A 6,020-nucleotide genomic window follows, 5' to 3' on the forward strand; every position below is an offset into this window, starting at 1 on the left:
CCCCCCCCCCATCACCACCACCACGTGCCACTCACCAATTCTGCCATGGCCACATCCCAAAATGAGTTTGCTGTTCAACTTGACATAATTCAAGTTTCCACAAATTATCGGAAGAGGCTCACATCTCCTCCGAGAAGCTATATGGCACGGTTACTCTGGGCACCAAAAGGCGTTTTCCCTTCTGGGGATACCGGCTCTTGCGGTGCAATCAGACCGAACTGACTGACTTCCAGAGGCAGCTATTCGCTGTGTGACCTCAGACAAGTCACCCAACCCCTCAGAACTTCCGTTTCCCAGGCAAAAGGGGGGAAATGACATCTGCTTACATAAGGGTTAAACCAGGCCATGTGAATTAACCCTGAAAGCCATGACTAAAACACAAGTAATAGTTGTTTGTATTATAAATTCCTATTGCTGATCATTACAAGGAGTGCAGATTTCCCGCATTATTTGCATGTGACAAGTCAAAAAGGTTTTTGCCGGAACAGAATGTGATTAAGTGATTGGAGGTAACGTCGGGAACCCCAAATCCATGTTTGTTTTCCCGGCACCTCGACACTGAAGCTTCCGCGTCTGGCGATTCCCACGCCAGGCTCCGGACACAGGAGGCAGAAATGCAAGCGCGCCGCGGAGGCAGCGTGTTTCCATGCCCACCTGCAGGGGCACCAGCGCCCCCTCGCCTTCCCTCCCGACCCCGGGCGTGAGGAAGGAAGGTGGCTGGGCCCGAAGGCGGCCCCCGGTCTCGGCCCCAATCACAGGGCGCCCCCCACCCATCTGGGAGGCCCGGGCTCCGGCACCGACCGCCTTGCACGCTCGCCAGCAGCTCCGCGCGGGCGCGCGGGAGGATCCGGGGCTGCACCCGCGTTCTGCCTAGCCGCCCCCCAACCGGGAAGCCGAGCCCCAGGAAGCAGCAGGCGGCGCCCGGGAAGGTGCCGCTGGAGGACCGAGCCGGGGAACCAGGACCGGCGTCCAGGCCGGCTGCGGAGCCAGGCAAGATGCAAGGGCGTAGACGCTGGACGACCTCGCAGCTGGAGCAAGCTCGACGAGTGGGAGGAGGCCTCTGAAGGGAATTGGAGATGGGGTTGGAGGGCTGGGAGCACTTCCGAACTGAGGATCAGAAACTTGGGCGCGCAACTGGTCCCCAGAGACGGAACTTGACCGTCGGGGGAAGGGAAGGGGACAGAAAATGGAAGGAAATCTTTTTCGAGAACCGGGGAAGGTAAGGGCAATCGAGTTAGGGCGGACTGTAAAGACGAAGCTGAAGAGGCAACGGAGAGAAAAATCCAGATCGAAGAGTGAGACCCTGGAAGGCTGAGAAATACATTTTGAACAGAAAGACGAAGAAAGAAAAACTCGTCCGAAACTGAAAATTCAATAAAAGGAAAAAAAGAAAAAATTCAGGTGGGAGGGACCTTGTCCCCGAAACTGCCAAAAGCGAGAAAAAATAGCCAATGAACATACTAGAAGAACAGAAAGTGAAGGAAGGGAGGAAGGAAAGGAGGCGAATTAAGCCAGACAAGAAATAGTAAGTCACTTTTTCATTTCTTTTTCACTGACAACTTTCAAAGTTAGTTTTGAGACTCACCCCCCCCCACACACACACACGCATAATCCTTAGCCACATACACTGAGATTATAGAATCTGTACTAGATTAAGGTGCATCTCAGGAATAGACGTGCAAAGATGCTATTTTGCCTCCCTAAAAAAAATCCTCAAGTCTTAAAAGTTGTCCACCTTAGCAGGATATTTTGCTATTGGCCAACACAGCTAAAAACAAATGACTTCTGCCTTTAAAGATGTTTGGAAGGGGGTTGAGTGACAGAGAAGTCCACCTTTTCTGAAAAAGTAATAGAAATACCTCCAAGACGTTGTGGAACAATCCCCTTACCCCGAGGCATCCAGCCAACAATATGCCTTGGAATACAAAAGCTAGCTGCCCACAGCCGCACTTTTTTATCACTTGCATTAAACCATCTGTTAAGAGGCATCAGGGAGACTGGAAGAGGCTGCACTGAGCCAGCTCCCGACTTACCTGGTCTGTGCAGGTGGTGCTGCTGGAAAGTGTGCTGAAGGGATCCATGGCACAGTAGCATCGCACAAGCACTTATCCACAAATACAGGACCCAGGACATCGCAGAGACCATTGCCATTCTCTAAAGAGAACATTCAATGGGAAAGGTTACCCCTGGCTTCAAGCCCCCAGCTCAGTCAGTCCCACTGATGAGGGGAAGGAGATCTCAGACGTCATATTCCTTTGCTACTTCTCTGGCTGGAATTAATGATCCAGCAGAGGTCATGCCATGAAGTGGTATTGAGGGAAAGCCCTTTCCAGAAAAATCATAAATTTATTTTTTTGATTCTGCAAAACAAAATTGCCAAAATACAAAAATAAAGGCTTTGACTATTAGCTAGGCAGTGTGAAACAATGTATGCTGACTTAATCCTATTTTACACAATGATCTTTCAACTACAGTTATCCCAGGCACTGAAAGCTGCAGACTCTTCCTGTTCATTCTAACTTCATTGCAAGTCTGACATAAGCCTGGAAGGAAAGAGTGGGTTTTTTTTTTTTTTTAATTCTACTGTCATGAATTTTTAATTGCAATGCTGTCTTCTAAACTAAGTAATCATTTCTCAGAGGCATGTTGTAATCTCCTGATAGAACCGATCTTTTTGGCTGGACTTAAAATCAGAAGGAATTGTCTTCAGCCAGAATGAGTTTCAGATGCAAGATCTATGCTTCTATCCTAGAGTGAACCATAATTTACAATACTGCTTTGCCTCCTAAGATTCCATTGTGACATTTGTTGCATAGCATTGATGAATATGCATATACAGGTGGTATATGTATTTATGGATGAACATGTACCTTTTCTCAGGCGCTGAAACTTTGACAGTCTTACCTGCACCTGTAAGGATCTTAGAAGCTACAAAGACTCAACTGCACTACATATTGTCCAATTTCTCAAACAACACCTTATGCTGCATTTCATATTGCCAAATTAATCAAACTTGAAGCGTCGTCCTTACTTAGCCAGTGATAGGGAAGCATTTTCTATACACGAATCCAGCTAACTGTACGCTTTTCTTTTAGGTAGAGAGGGCTTTGGAACAAGATTTCTTTCTTTTTTTCTCCACTGTCAAATCATACCCTTCAAGAATTTCAACTTACATTGAAAACGTGCTAGTGACCTCCCAGTGTGGCTTCTTTATTCATGGAAATTGGTACTCTTTTAAAAACTATGATGTTCAGAAAGCAAAAATATACATTATGTGTGTGTGTGTGTGTGTGTGTGTGTGTGTGTGTGTAATAATACAGGATAATTGGGATTTTAGAAGAGAGATGTAGTCTTTACAAAGGGTTTTAGGACTATAATAGAAAAATGATGACAACTATAATTAAGTGCAAAGTAGGAAAACATTATTTTCAACACCATAGTGCTATTCATGCCCTAGTCTATGATTCAGATGTAACACTCACTTTCTAATTAGTTTTACTGCCCACTGTTTACTTTTTTATACAACACACTTTGCCTTATTGTTTTCAGAACTATTAGGATAACATAGATGCATTCTCTTCAGTGGAGATAAATAGCAAAGATGAATGCATTGGGGGACTTTTTTTTAGAATACCCTGCAAATTATAGAAAGACAAAACAAAGGTGACTGTGGCATGCATTTAGTGCCTGTGAATTGCAGTTAAAATGCACTAGGAATTAATTTAAACTTGAAAAAAATCCTACTACAATCAAAACTTAACAGTTTTTCAATGACTGCTTTCTCCTGCTCATTTCTTTACCTGCATAGACATTAGCACTCAAAAAGATTACTGTGACTTAGCATTTGGAATATTTTTAACCTTTTACATTTAACTTTCTTTCATTCTCAGCATTACTTCCAAGCCTCCTGCATATTGCTCTCACTACTTGCTCCTTTACCAGGAGGTTGTCTCAATGTTAATAAGTGTTCTCCCCAAATAATACATACAGCCTTACTTAGTTCTGTATATATGACTGAATATGTTTCAGATCTGCCTTCTGAAATCTTAAACCCTTAAAGAGGATTCTTACCTGAAAAATCCAGCCAAAAGCAGAGTACTCTATTAGTGTTCATTGGAAAAATCTAACACTTTTTAAAATCCATCTGTGCCACAATTTGAGATTTTTTTTTTTAAAGAGCTTCCCAACAATCTTCTTTCTCAGTATTAAAAAATATGTTATTCTCTTCCGATCCTATTTCCACAGTAAAGAAGACATCGGGTTCATTCAGACTGTATTGTCAGAAAAGAAGCCAAGGTTTAAGGGGTGGAAACCTTGTCATTTTCACCTTTAAATCATCTCCTGGCGTCACCTCTGCCTGACGAGACCTTTGAAGTGATGGGGAGATAATGTGCAGTTTTCTGAGGAGAATCAGTTTATAGTTGCCGATGGACCATCCCCACTCCAGTGCATTCGGGGCAGAGTAAGGCAGCAGAATGTAGGAGCAGGGCTGCTATACGGTGCTGTAAGTAGCAGTAGTCTGTTTCAATACATCCCTCCTCTCTAAAGTATCACATGTCTTAAAGTGACATTACCCTCTGTTACAGCTACAGTGAATTGTAATATCTACCCACTAACTCTTCAACAACTCAAACAGCGCTTTAACACTATATTGCCCAATATATTATGCGAGAGGTTTTACATTTGCCAAAAGAGTAAAAAGGGAAGGAAAAACAAGGAAAAAGCATTCTGCAAAATATTGATAGTGCTAATGGGAGTCAGACTTTTAACAGTAAATGAGAAAGTGAAATATGAGCCATTTCTTACCTCTTAATGTTCTTTTAACCAGTAAGTTAACCAAAAATATTGTCAGGTTTATACCAATTTAAGTCTGCTAGTTGTTTCAGCAGTTAAATCTGAGAATAGAATACGATCTGGAATAGAATGTAGATGTTTGTATGCATAAGCCCAATAAAAACCTTCTGAGTTTTTTTTTAACATATTTAATAAATAGAAATATGTTGTTTTCAACACCAAAGACTGGATTTTGATGAAGAAATATGTTCAAGGCTCCTTTTTTACTTTTTTTTTTTTTTTTTTGCTTTCCTTCAAATAACATGCTGAGGTAGGGAGGGAAAACACTCAGAAGTTCAACATCCTGTTTCTAGGACTATGGTTTGAACCCTTTATTCTTCAGAAGTATAGTGTAATTGTACCTGAGCTTCAGTGATGTATGTAAGGTGACCTAGTTTTCATTTATAGATTGTGCTAGCAATAATTCTGTGAATACTCTTTCAGTTATTTCACAAATCACTTATAAAGCACCTACTATGTGTTAGGTGCTTGGGGACAAAGCAGAAAACCTTGTAAATGGGATCCCCACTATCATAGATCATGCTGTCTAGTCTTTCAAATTGTTTTAAAAATCAAGGTAATTCTCATAGTTATTTTTTTCCTCAAAACCTTTCAAAATTCCTCAGGATTCTCTTGTCTTTTGGAAGCATCATAAAGAATGTTCGCTGCTGTAGTGCATCTTTGGAAGCGATTCTGTTTTCTCAGATTACCCACAGTGAGAAAGTGAGGAATGCTTCAGACTCATCAGTCTTTTCCATTGGTCTTTCCCAGTGCACAAAGTACACATAATAGCACTTTGTCACATAACAACTGTTTATTAAGTCTTACTATGAAATAAATTTCAAAGTAATAGTAAATATTAATCTTACAGTTAAAAATTCATTTAAAATGGCAAAGTTCTAGTTGGTATTGCATGTTTCACTTCTGTGCTTCGTTACTGTAAAGTGAGTGTGTCCAGAGAGTTTACACTGACTGTACAGAATCAAGAAAAAAATAATAACAGCAATAGCAGCAACTAATGTGTATCAAACCTTCACCATGTGCCAGCACTATTCTATTTTATGTCTTATAAGACAGGGAGGGGTCCCCAAGCGCTGGACCACAGATTGGTACTGATCTGTGACCTATTAGAAACTGGGCTGCACAGCAGGAGGTGAACAGTAAACAAACGAGGGAAGCTTCATCTG

The 6,020-nt window shown here is 42.0% G+C and overlaps 1 long non-coding RNA gene across 1 annotated transcript in view; it reads right to left on the reverse strand.

Annotated features, from left to right (window-relative positions):
* Positions 1-4,554, reverse strand: part of LOC103266019 — a 10,110-nt gene extending 5,556 nt beyond the window's left edge. Inside the window, exons 1-2 of the long non-coding RNA XR_504672.1 lie at positions 4,072-4,554; positions 2,034-2,154 (exon numbers count right to left, since the gene is read on the reverse strand). This is a non-coding gene — a long non-coding RNA (uncharacterized LOC103266019). The remainder of the gene's footprint in view (positions 1-2,033; positions 2,155-4,071) is intronic.
* Between the last annotated feature and the right edge of the window lie 1,466 nt (positions 4,555-6,020).

This window comes from Carlito syrichta, unplaced genomic scaffold (assembly GCF_000164805.1).
Source record: "Carlito syrichta isolate Samal-C Ts95f unplaced genomic scaffold, Tarsius_syrichta-2.0.1 Scaffold306980, whole genome shotgun sequence".
In the NCBI taxonomy this organism is placed as follows: domain Eukaryota; kingdom Metazoa; phylum Chordata; class Mammalia; order Primates; family Tarsiidae; genus Carlito; species Carlito syrichta.